This window comes from Protopterus annectens, chromosome 5.part0 (genome assembly GCF_019279795.1).
Source record: "Protopterus annectens isolate FY-2018-M chromosome 5.part0, PAN1.0, whole genome shotgun sequence".
Lineage (NCBI taxonomy): Eukaryota > Metazoa > Chordata > Ceratodontiformes > Protopteridae > Protopterus > Protopterus annectens.
In genome coordinates, this window is record NC_056735.1 from 174,515,213 (window position 1) to 174,528,961 (window position 13,749).

A 13,749-nucleotide genomic window follows, 5' to 3' on the forward strand; every position below is an offset into this window, starting at 1 on the left:
ATCTATTTATTGCTACTACAGTGTTACATATTTATCGGACGTGCCACAGATCTTATAGGGTGAGGGTTGTCCAAAGGTACTTCTAAGGCGAGGAACATCACCAGCCCTTGTAAAGTATGGCAATGGGTGATGTACTTGGTGAGAGAGGCCACAAAATACTTTAACCTACACATATACACATACACACACACTTACCAGAACTGGGATTAGAAATCCTACCTAACTAGTTATTTGTAGTATAGAGTTATGCAGTTATCGCATGAACCACAGAGCTTATAGGGCAGAGGCCTGACGAAAGATGCTTCTAAGGTGGCTGATATCTGCAGGACTGCTAAAGTAGGACAATGGGAAGTGTACTGGGTGTGAATGGACCAAATTCATTAATTTATGAACACGCACACACTTTTACATTTGGCTGGACTGAGATTAGAGCTCCTACCTAACTAGTTATTTGTGCTATATTGTTATGCAGTTATCGCATACGCCACAGCGCTTATAGGGGTGAGGCCTGATGAAAGGTACTTCTAAGGTGACTGATATTTGCAAGACTGCTAATGTTAGGCAATGAGAAGTGTATTGGGTGTGAATGGACCAAAATTCTTTAACGTATGAACACACACACACACACACACACACACACAGGATTCACAAAGCATTATTTACCGTGCAGGAACAGTGTAGGAGCTTCTGCATGGAAAATCCTCTGAGCGATTCAGGATAGTGCCATTTTCATGTGCACGAGTGGCCCTACACTTACTGTTCTAGCACAGAAAACCACGCAGCATGCTAATCACCTCATTTGATGGTGAAAACCATGCAAATGAGGTGATTTAGCGATTCACCAAGGTGCCCAGACTCCATGTTAGAACAGTGTCAGTGCAGAAATGTATTTGGTTAATAACCAAATACATTTATGCAGCTGACAAAACTAAAGCATGACAGCTCATTAAAAAGTATGTATTATGTACATTAGACATGCCAGTGGCCAAATATAAAGCCATTAGCATTAAAAATTGTTTAATATTTATGAAAATGAAACATTTTATTTTTTGGCTGATCTCGGCCGTTTAAGCAAACACGATTGTGCCGATAATTACAAAAAAATGGGAAAACGCAATTCTAAGTTAAATCTGCATTTTTGTCATTATAGTCTATGGCATGCAGAATGTAAACAATACCAGGGAGCACTGGTTGTCAAGGGGAAAGGGTCCGATTTAGTGCATTAACCAACGACCTACACAATGGGTTATGCAAATGAGGGGAGTTATACTGAATCACATATTTCTCCAAAGTGTCAGCTTGCACCTAATCGTGTAGGTGCAGCAATAAAACTGTGCAAATCTAAGAGCTGGATGACTTCATAAGGGGATGTGTCATGCTTGCTGTAAGCTCACTGGAGCTCTGTAGCCCATGTTTGCCCTTAGCTAAGTACAGCTAAGGAAGGGAGTGTGTCAGATGTCCCCGAACACTGTTTACATAGCTTAAACGGGTGTGCACGGTGCACACTGAGTTTTAAAAAAAAACAAGAAAAAGAGAGAGGAAATGGCAGCACTGTTTACATTTCAGCACTGTGTAAATGCAGCGAGCCTCAGGCTTAAATAGGGAGAAAGTGGAAAGGGGATCAGCAGTAGGAAGGCAATCAAGGAGAACTAGCATAGCTGGCAGGTGGAATGTATCAGAATCAGCCAGTTACACAGGCAGCAGCTCAGCACACTACTATAAACTATGCAAACACTTTTCAGACTGTTTTTTCCCACAAACTCTACACTATCGATGTAGACAGATAGGGGACTTTTAACTGGCCAAACTAAAAATGTTAGAGGCTGCTGCTGCTTTACTCCATCAATATGTGCTAGAGACTGAGGGTGGTGATGAGGAGAATGCTGACAACCAGACCACAGTGAGGAGGAGGAGGAGAAGAGTGTACAGACCCAGGGTAACCTACCAGGGGCTACATGAGCTGGAAATAATGGAGCCATATAGAGTGGACAGGGATATTCTACAGCAAATTGTCGAGCTGTGCCGGCCTTGCCTCATACACACAACCAACAGAGGGGAACCCTTCCCAGTGGATACCAAGGTATGTGTAGCCTTAAGAATACTAGCCACAGGTACCTTTCAAAGACCAACTTCGGAATGTCATGGGGTTCTCACAGGCATCAACATCCAGGATACTGCATCAGTTCCTGGATGCCATGTAAGCACATGCCAGTGAGCACATATATTTCCTCAGCACCCATGAAGCATTGACCAGCAATATGCGTCTCTTCCACCATATAGCAGAATACTCTGAGAAAGTGGGTGCTATAGACTGCATACACATATACATCAAAGCACCACCCGGTGAGTGGGGTAGGGTCTACGTAAACCGTAAGGACTTCCCCTCCATCAGCTGCCAGGTCGTGTGTGATGCCTAGGGCATTATCATGAATGTGTGTGCTGGCAACCATGGACGCTATCATGACTCCCACATCTGGCATTGCTCACAGCTGTATCATGAGTTTGCCAGGGCAGACATCCCATATGGCCACCTACTGGGGGATGCTGGCTATGCACTGGAGCCGTGGCTGATGACACCCATCAGAAATGCACACACACCTGAACAAGAACTCCATAATGAGGCACACGCACAAACTAGGATCATTATAGAGCATGTGTGTGGGATGCTCAAGTCACGGTTCCACTGCCTTGACATATCCGGTGGAGCCTTGCAGTACTCTCTAGCTACATATACACAAATGTTCATAGTATGTGTCATGCTGCACAATATGATCTTGCGGAAACAGCTGCAGCAGGAACAGCACGGGGCAGGGCCACACAGCCCCCCACCATTGCCAAGGCCAGCACAGGCACAGAGGGACTCTGAGGAGGAACTACCTGAGCCTGCCCTGTAGGCAGAAGGAGGTGTGCCCAGTATGCCCAGGCCTTGGCAAAGAGGCAACGCATAGCACATACATTGACACGGTAGGGACCCAGAAACTGATACCTCTCTCTGATTTGCACATAAAGTAAAAGGGATGCCAACATGCCACTACCTGTGCCTTAACATGTATAGGCAGTGTACTGCATGCATCAAACATAGTCAGCCCTCTAGCACTGTCCACAGTACCACCCCAGGCACAAGGTAAGTCACTGTTCCTATCAATTAGTGAATGTACCAGTATGTTCTGATACTGATATCTATGGTATGGATGCAAGCATGCAAGGGAAATGGGTGGCCGAATGGGATAGTAGCAGATAGCTGTATGGAACAGCAGGAAATCCATAAATACTGGTGTCAACATACTAGTCAGTAGTAAACAAGGTGAAAACTCCCACCGCATTAAATGTGGTGGCCCAAATAACTGGGTGTCCATAGGTCACACACATGGATGTCAGTGAGGGTTCACATACACACCACCAGCCTCACCCAACAGGACAGGTGTAGATGACCATAAAGAAAGGTGGGCTAAGGCCCTCAAATGCCCGCAGTGGTGAACAGCCACTTCCAGACCTACATAAACATACAACAGGTCTGGCAGTTGCATTATAGTTCTGAAGAGTAAGAAGTCTGAAACTGAAATGTATGCCATTTAAATCTAACATGTGTACTCTACTGATATGCCACCTTCCTACAAGATAGGTCACAATACAATATGACATGGAAGCAGAGTAAGTAAAATACCAGTACAGTCATTGCAAATGTGTAGAGTCTGCAGGTTTGCACCCCCCACTCCCATGTAGAAATGCATTAACATGTAAGTTTGTGGACTAATATCAGTAGAGCACAGAGTGCCAGAGCTGTCTCAATCAACATGATAAATTGGTGCATGTGTACGCAGGGGTCAGTGTGGTAAGTTTGTTGTGTGTTAATATTGTCTGGAAGCGGTCAGCATGTTGGCCTGGATGGTTGTGTCTCAGTGACCTACATACAGTATTGTGGTCAACAGGGCCATGTTCCAACAACTGCAGTGCCAACCACTCTACTTCTCAGCTACACCCATGTCAACAGTTGTACATACTGTCCAGATGTCAATATTTGTCACCGTAGGAAAGCTGGACAGGCCATGAATGGGTGGCCATACATGGAAACATTACACACAGGTGGAAGTACCCTACACAGAGTGCCTATAAAATAACTGTCAACAGCACACAAAGTTGGAATTATACTTAGAGGTTAGCATCACATTACTTGTCCCTCTAGTATGGAATATTGGTAGTCTGGCCAATCAGTGGCAGGCCACAAAAGACACAGTTATAAATTAATGACAGACTGTAGATGTCCACACACAAGGCAGAATAAGAGGAATGTCCCAGGTAAATCTGTGAGTCAGGTGCCAGTAGCTTCCATGTCACACATGCACTCAGCTCACACCACCATCAGCCACAGGTATCTCACAGGTCATATCCTTGCTGTTGGGAATGATTACAGTATGACCTCACTTCTGTATGGGAATACCCACATGATGCAGCATGCTGAATAGATATCCTATGCAAGTGTGTCTCTAGCTGGAAGCAGCACTCTGCCCACATCCAAACTGATGGATCAATATGAACAGGAAGGATTGCCAGTAACACCTCACCCATTTACCACTGTCACCCCAGGGGAATCCACTGTCTTGCAGCCTCGGAACGTATGAGTGACAGAATGCACTGGCCTGCTACAGATGGCCTGCATTACTCTCAAATGGCCTACAGTCCTCTGGCAAAGGCCCATGCCTCACCCATAGTGCCAATGTATGGAATGTCATGAGGTCCTAACTAACAACCTAACACAGTAAACAAAACAAATGCAAGGCCATGCTGACAAATGCCAGTAGCATGCCTCCCCATGTCCTACTGCAAGAACTGTGGGCCACACCATAAATACTGCTGGGAGAAAGGCCCAACTATAGGGATACTTCTCAGATATTGCTCACATAATGTTAGGAAGAGGATAGAATAACAGAGGGGGGTGTAGAAGCATGGATGTCATGGAGTGTGTGAAGTCTGAAACTCCAATGTCTGGCCGTACTACCCCTGACTGCAGACCCATTAATAAATAGCCACAAACCTGCTTGTAAACCAATATGTGAAGGGAAACTGACCAGATATGAGTCCTGCCTCTGGATAACCTGGGTGAAGAATCTGTACAGCTAAGAGGTATGGCCACAGCAGGATATGGCCTTTGTATTAAGCTGAGATATGTACAAGAAGGGGATCCCCAGCCAGCATACTACCAAGATGCTGGACCATTTACACAGACCCATCAGTCAAGTGTCTGTAGCTACCCCTCCACAATGGCAGGAGTGTGGAAGAATGTCTGGGCTGCGGCCTAGAATACTGGTCTCAGCTTCATTCATCTTGTATCCCTGGTAAATAACTGTGAGCAAAGAATGATACCTGTCAGTAGTTGACATAATACATCACAGTGTAAAACAGTACATATGTCTGAAAATCTATGCTAACACCAACCATGAAGCACAAGCAGCACAGACAGCAATAGTAACAGTATCCCCCTATCTTTGGCCCATTGTGTCTCCATATTGGCAACCTATCTACAGATATCCTGCAGAAACAGGTTGCTAAGTGTAGCTCTAGCATACAAAACCCTGGACTGGAGTACAACTCTCCCTGGAATGGATTCACACACTCAGTATAGAAGGTCATACTGTGTATGCTCCTACACTTAGACTTCACTTACTAATCTATGAACCATGTCCGACAACACAGTGGACTATAGATAGCTGTTACTCACATATGTGTGTGCACACACACCAAATTGTACACTATTTATTCTTCACACACACACACACACACACACACACACACACACACACACACACACACACACACACACACACACACTGGACAGTAATACACATACATTGGATGGCGCAGTGGTGCAGCGGTAGCGTTATCTTCTCATAGCAAGAGGTTCTCCTGTTCGATTCGTCTGCATGTCCTCCATGCATTCATGCGGGTTTCCTCCAGGTACTCTGATTTCTTCTCACATTACAAAGACATGCATCTGGAGCATTTCTCCCCAGGCCTTTGCTGAAAATTGGCTTTGTTCCAAGCTGGACTTTCCCAGTTAACAAATGTTAAATAAAAAAATAGTAAAATATCTAAGGCCAGCATAGTATAATATGTCAAACATATACACACTGAGATATGGGGAAGAGAGAGACAGGCAGTGACAAAGAAAATTCCATTATGAGGCCTTTCCCTCCCAGTACACATCACAATAGGTCCACTCTATAAGATCTGCAGATGTGTGTCACCTTAGATGTACCTTTAGAAAAGCATCAGACCTGTAAGCTCAATAGCACATGCAATAAGTGCGTAACAGACTAGAGAAAATAAGTAGCTAGGTAGGTGTTCTAATCCCAGTCCTGGCAAATGTGTGTGTTTGTGTAGGAATTTCTGTTTTAGTCAATATCCACCCATTATACATGCCATTGGTCTATATCACATGATGTGCAGATGTCATTCACCATAGAAATATCTTCTGTTAGGCCTCAGCCCTATAGGCTCTGTGCTGCTTGTGATAACTGTGGAACACTATAGAACCAATAAGTATTCATGTAGCATTTCTAATCTCAGTCCTGTTGAATGTAAACTTGCATGTGAGTGTGTGTGTGTTTTTAGGTGAATGATTTTGAGGCCATTCACATTCACTACACCTCCCATTGCCCTACTTTAGCACTCCTGCTGATGTCAGCCACCTAGAAATATCCCTTTGGGCAGCTCTCAGCCCTATAACTTCCGTGGCACTTGTGATAACTGCATAATGCTATAGTGTAGCAAACTAGTTAGGTAGGAATTCTAATTCCGGTCCTGGCAACTGTTAAAATGTGTGTGTTTGTAGATGAATGATTTTGAGGCCATTCACACTCACTATACCTCCAATTGCCTTACTGTAGCCCTCCTGCTGATGTCAGCCACCTAGAAATATCCCTTTGGGCAGCTCACAGCCCTGTAACCTCTGTGGCATGTGCAGTAACTATGTAATACTATAGTGTAGCAAACTAGCAAGGTAGGAGTTCTAATCCCAGTCCTGGCAAGTTCAAAAGTGTGTCTGTTTGAGTGTTTGTGTATATCTTTAGGTTAAAGTATTTTGTGTCCATACACAGCCAGTACATTTCAGAGTGTAATACTTTACAAGAGCTGCTGATGTCACTCACCTTAGAAGTATGTGTGGACACCATCCTACCTATAAGCTCCATGGCACATGTGATAAATGCATAACACTGTAGTATTAATAACTGCATAGGTTGGGGGTTGAATCTCATTCCTGACATGTGTTTGTGTGTGTGTATATATATCTATAGGTATGTGTTTGTAGCGTAAAGATTTTGGCCCAAGTTACACATAGTACACTTCTCAGTGCCCTACTTTAGCAGTCCTGCAGATCTCATTCACCTTAGAAGTACCTAACCTTAATCCTAGCAAATGTAAATGTGTGTGTGTGTGTGTGTGTGTGTGTGTGTGTGTGTGTGTGTGTGTGTGTGTGTGTGTGTGTAGGGTAAATTATTTTATGAAATCTCTCACCAACTACATCACCCAATGTCATGGTTTCCAAGGGTTGGTGATGTTCCTCACCTTAGAAGTACCTTGGGATGACATCCACCCTGTAAGCTCCATGGCACATGTGATAAATGTGTAACACTTTAGTAGCAATACATAGACAGAAATTCTAATCTCAGTACTGGCAATTGTGTGTGTTATTTTGTTGTGATTGTGTAATAACATGATCCATTGGGGGCAGGTTTTGCTACAGTATTATATTTCCATTGGGGCAGTGGGTTTTACTAAGTTATTCTATTGATGACCTAGCATATGTCCCAACAACCACATTACAAGGCCAACAATTGTCAACCACTGTAGAGGTTGGTGTGGACAATTTGCAGCCCTAAAAGCATTGTGCCATCTGCAATAACCTTGTGACTGTATGGCACAGATGACAAGGTAGGCAGCCCATCTACTCCTGGGATACCCCTCCCCAACCAGCAATCATACACAAACACACTCAGGTAGGCATCTACCCCTATAGCTGTATGTGGCCTGCAAACCAGCTCACACATAGAACCCACAGTGTGAAAGCTGCAGACTCCATGTCAGCGTGCTGAACAGTCATGAGTGGAGTCACACAAGTTGTGACCCTGGGTCCCCTCATGTTTGTGATCAACACCTCTGAGGACCAGCCCACTACAAAGGTGCCCAGGCTGACAATGTTTGCAAATTACTACAAGGTGGGTGCCAATATTACACCCTCATGTGAGGTTGCCACCCTACACAAAGGTATCTCTGAGACCTTAGACTGTTTCAGAACCCTGGACATAAGTTGAATGCCAGATGATGTAGGACCACCCCCTTGGGTAAAGCATGGTTCCCATAAAGTAATACACTGATGGTAGACCACTGAGCATTGATGTTGGTATAACAGAACTGGGAACACAGGTCGACAGTGTTGACCACCACAGTGCCACTGTCTTCAAAAAGCACTTCCATGTGTCACCTCCCCTGACTAAGGATGCTGGATCTCTGACGTAAAAGGACAGTGTTTCCCAGTACTTACAGCTCATTCGGCAAATCACTGTGTACTATGGTCCATCGCCCATGTACACCACTGGATGCCAGCTACAACAGGGGAGGCTGCAAATGTGCCACACAAGGATGACAGTATGGATTACACACCTGCTTTATATGGACAGACTCCACTAACTCAAACTAATATCCATCCCATATTGGCTATGTAGGTGCAATCTCTGCCTGGCTTACACAGCCATGCCTGACCCAACTCTGACATGAATGCTACATCTGAGAAACCAGGCTCTCCACACCACATGCCCCAGAGACGTCAAACCCATCCGCATAATCAACAGTACATGCTGGGGAGTAGGTTCACAACACAGAGACTGGCTATGCTATGGAATAGATGCCACATACATGGCAAGCAGACCATATCACTGGCCCTCTCCAAGATACATCTGGAGGAGTGCATAGGGAATAGAATACCCACCCTGGTGACCACCCCAGTGGCTATACTGAGTAGACACACTGTGGAGTATCGTCAGGTGCCATGCTCCAGGGTAGTCCCATGGGCTACCCTGTAAAGCCTCCATGGCTATTTGCCTAGTACACACCTATGAAGCATTGCAGTCCACTTCCAATTGTCCTACTTTATCACTCCTGCTGATGCGCATCACCTTGAAAGTTCCCTTTGAGCAGTCTTCAGCCATATAAGTTCTGTGGCACTTGCGATAATGTGTAATACTATAGTGCAGTAAACAAATCCAGTAGGGGTTCTAATCTCAGTCATGGCAAATGTAAAGGTGTGTCTGTTTGTGTGTGAGTGTGTGTGCTTGTAGAGACATGATTTTGAAGCCATTCCCACTAACTACATTTCCCTTTCCCCTCCTTTAGCACTGCTGCTGATGTCACTCACCTTTAAAGATACATTTGGACAGCTGTCAAACTTATAAGCTCTGTGGTGCATCTGATAACTGCATATAGTAGCAATAACTAGATAGGTAGGGGTTTGAATCTCACTCCTGGCAAGTGTGTGTGTGTGTGTGTGTGTGTGTGTGTGTGTGTGTGTGTCTTAAGGTGTCTATCTGTGGTTGTGTTGTTAACACTGTGATCCATATCCATTGGGGGGTGGGTTTTGCTACACTTTTGTGTGGTCCACCCATTATACTACTACATGTAAACTGTACAGGGCCCACCGTTGTGGTAGCTGTGGACACTCTGCAGTCCTAGAAACTGTCATGTGAATTAACTATGTAACAGTATGGAGTCCAAAACATGATACGTGGCCCTTGTAGTTCAGTGATACAATTTCACCCCAGGGAAGCATAGGCAAACACACTCATCTATTCACTAATCCCTATGTCAGTATGTGGTCTGCAAAGTGGCTCATGGATGGAACCCACAGTGTGGAAGCAGCGGACTGCATGTCAGTCTACCAAACTGTCATGAGTGGAGTGACACAGTGCCTCTGACATCCAGCCCAATACAAATGAACTGTGGCTAACAATGTTTGCAGACAACTGCTAGTTAGGGGCTATGTCTACATCCCCAGAATATGTGTACCTCCTGCATGCAGTCACCACTGACACCTGCAGCTGTTGTCAGAACACTGCCTTAGAGTCAGTGTCATGAGATGTGCCCCAATCACCTGTTGAATCAATGTGTTGTCCACAAATTACCACATCGGTGGTTGTCCAATGGACACAGATGTCTCCATAGGAGGTCTGTGAACATAGCTTGACAGCAACCTCTCTTCTGACCACCACATTGCCACTGTGGATGGAAAGTCTTTCCATGTGGCACATTTCATAACTAAGGGTGTGTCATCCAGGAATGAAGAGGTTAATGTCTCCCTCTGCTCCATGCTCATTAGGCCAATCAGCAGGTACAATGGCCCATTAACCATGTATCTCACTAGATACATTATATATATATATATATATATATATATATATATATATATATGTGTGTGTGTGTGTCTATATACAACACATGAATGTTTCCACCGAGCTTTCTCACTATTGTATGCCTCTATTGCATGATATATTTTACAAAACAAGAACAATTCCTACAGCTCAGATGATGTAGTGGTATGTTCTCAGACTTTAGTGTACAGGGTCCTGGGCCCAAGACATGGGACTGCTGGCTTTTTCATTAATGTTAAATGAGCAGACTGCATGATAACTGTGACATGACAATAGTGATTCCTACAGCTGGAATGGTGCAGTGGTATGTTCTCTGACTCCAGTGTACAGGTTCCAGGGTTCAAATCCCTGCATGGCTGATTATTGTTTCTGGGCAGAACATGGTCTGTTGCATACCACTGCTTACTGCCACTTACTGATGTCCCTCACCTTAGTAGTACCTTAGGACAAGTATCATTCCAGAACTTCTAGGGTGTATCTGATAAATGAATAACAATGTAGTAGCAACAAATAGAGTGGTAGGACTTGTCATCACAGCCCTGGCAAATGTAAAAATGTGTGTGTAGGTTAAAGATTTTGGGACCATTCACACTCAGTACACTTCACATTGCCTTACTTTAGTAGTCCTGCAGATGTCAGTCACCTTAGACATACCTTTCAGTTGCCCAGAGCCCTGTAAGCTCAGTGGTGCATGTAGTAACTGTGTCATGTTCCAGTTCAATACCCTAGTTAGGTAGAGGCTCAAACCTCCGTTATGTCAAGTGTGTGTGTGTGTGTGTGTGTGTGTGTGTGTGTGTGTGTGTGTGTGTGTAGGGTAAACTATTTTGTGGTTTCTCACACCCAGTGCAACACTTATTGGCTTACTTTACATGGGCTGGTGATGTTCCTCACCTTAGAAGTACCTTGAGACAGCATCCACTCTATAAGCTCCATGGCACATGTGATAAAGGCATAACACTGTAGTAGCAATAACCAGATGGGTAGTGTTTTAATCTCAGTGCTGCAAGTGTGTGTGTGTGTGTGTGGGTGTGTGTGTGTGTGTGTGTGATGACCGTATGCTGTGTGTGTAATAACAGGATCTATTGGGGTGTGAGTTTTGCTAATTTATTTTATTGATGTCCTACTATATGTCCCAATGTCCACATTACAAGGCCAACAGTTGTCAAAAACAGTAGGTGTAGACACTCTACAACCCTGAAAGTGTTTTGTCATGTGCAATAACTATAGGTTCATAGGTTCATAGGTTCATACTAGGCTATCTGCCCGAGGGTATTTACAAGCCTAGCCCATCGTTTTGTGGCTTACGCCACCCCTTTAGTATGGGGAACTATACCCATTATTTTGCTGTGCCTCTGTCGAGCAGTGACACTGAGGTAATCCCTGGGGTATATCTGCGATCTCCCATCCATTGGTCAAGATTTCTCTTGAACAAGGCCAGCGAGGTGCTCTGCCTCACATGTACCGGGATTTTGTTCCACAGCATAGGGAGTCTTTGGGTGATGAATCTATCCCTCCAGCACGTCCTATTAATAGCTGTGTCGAGGTTTAAGTCTCCCGCCCTTGTGGCTCTGATGGATCTAGATTTTTGAGGTGAAGCATATTCATCAAATCTGGGTTTGACATGGCCTTGTATGTTAGGCAAAGGTCACCTCTGAGCAAGCGGTAGCGACTGAATAGAGCTGGAGTTCTTTCAGTCGGTCAGCATAGGACAGATTTTTGAGACCCTTTATCCTTTTGGTGAGGAACTTTTGTGGCCTCTCCAGCTGCTGCAAATGTCGGGTCAGATACATCCCGAATCTCGCATTGTACTCAATCATTGCTCTGATGAGTGATGAGTAAAGGAGACTATGACCTCCTTGATCTAGATGAGAATCCCTTCATGATAAGGTGGGCAATGTAGAAGGTCTTCCTAACTACTTTAGCTACATGGGTGTCGAATGACAGACTACTATCAACCTGGGTCCCCAGGTCCCTGATAACTTCTTCTGTGCTCAGTGGATTGCTACCTATTTGGTAGCTAGGGGCAACCTTGTTTTTCCCAAAGGGTATGACTATGCATTTTTTGGCATTTAACTTCAGGCCGTGGCTCTGGCACCAGTCATCCGTTTCTGTGAGACCCTTCTGAAGGATATCTGTGTCAGATGTGTTTTCTACTATGGCCCAGTTTGCAGTCATCTGCAAACTTTGTCAGCTATAACCCTCCTGTGTTTGCTTGTACTTCGGAAAAGTAGATGCCAAACAAGAGTGGGCCCAGGACTGAGCCCTGTGGGACACCACTTGTGACAGGTTTTAAGTCTGACATGGCGCCAGCAACTCTGACCCTGTGGGTTCTGTCACTCAGCCAGTTTGCAACCCATCTTGTGATGTATGGGTTAACATTTAAGCTGATGAGTTTTTCAATGATACCCGAGTGGGGTATTGTATCGAAGGCCTTAGCCAGATCGAGGTAGGCTGTATGGACTGCCTTTCCCTCGTCAATGGCTTTGGTGACTGTTTTGAAGAGGTCAACCAAGTTTAAAAGGCATGATCTGCCTTTGACAAAGCCAAACTGGGTTGGATCCAAAGTCTGCAAATTCCCTATGTCTTTATTTATGAGGTCCATTATGATCCTCTCCATGGCTTTGCAGATAAGGCTTGTCAAGCTAATGGGCCGGTAATTTCCAGGGTCGGTGGAGGCACCGCCTTTGTGAAGTGGGACCACAGTTGCAGTGCGCCACTCCCTGGGTACGTATCCAGAGGTAAGACTTTGATTAAACAGCTGTCCTAGCTGTGGGTTTAATTCCTCATTGAGTTCGTGGAGCACACAGCCGGGAACACCATCAGGTCCCATGGATGCTGTGTTTTTGCTTTGAGAGAGCAGTTCTCACTTGGGCGCTGGAGATGTTTGGGGGCTGCAATCCCCTGGTATAAATCCCTCTCCTTTCGGGGGAGGGGAGAAGTTTGCACTGAACCTGTCAGCCAGTATGTTGGCAATGTCTGTAGGATCAGTAATCTTCACATCATTTTGAACTAGTTCTGAGCATATCTGGGAGTTTCCTCCTAGGTTTCTAACATAGCTAAAGAAGGCCTTATGATTGTCTTTTGAGTCTTTAGCTATTTTTCTCTCGAAATTTGCTTTGGATGATTTTATGAGAGCTCTTAGTTTTTACTTATAGTGATCAAGGGTGTCTTACCTTTTAAGGATTTTGCTCTATCTTGTAGTAGCTTCCTCCTTTTATTGTAGAGTTTGTTTATGGCTGGGGTCCACCAGACTGGACGCTTGCCTTTGGTACTAAGAGTCTTTGTTTTGTTTGGGATTGCCTTATCCATGCAGTCCTGCAGGTGCAGGTAG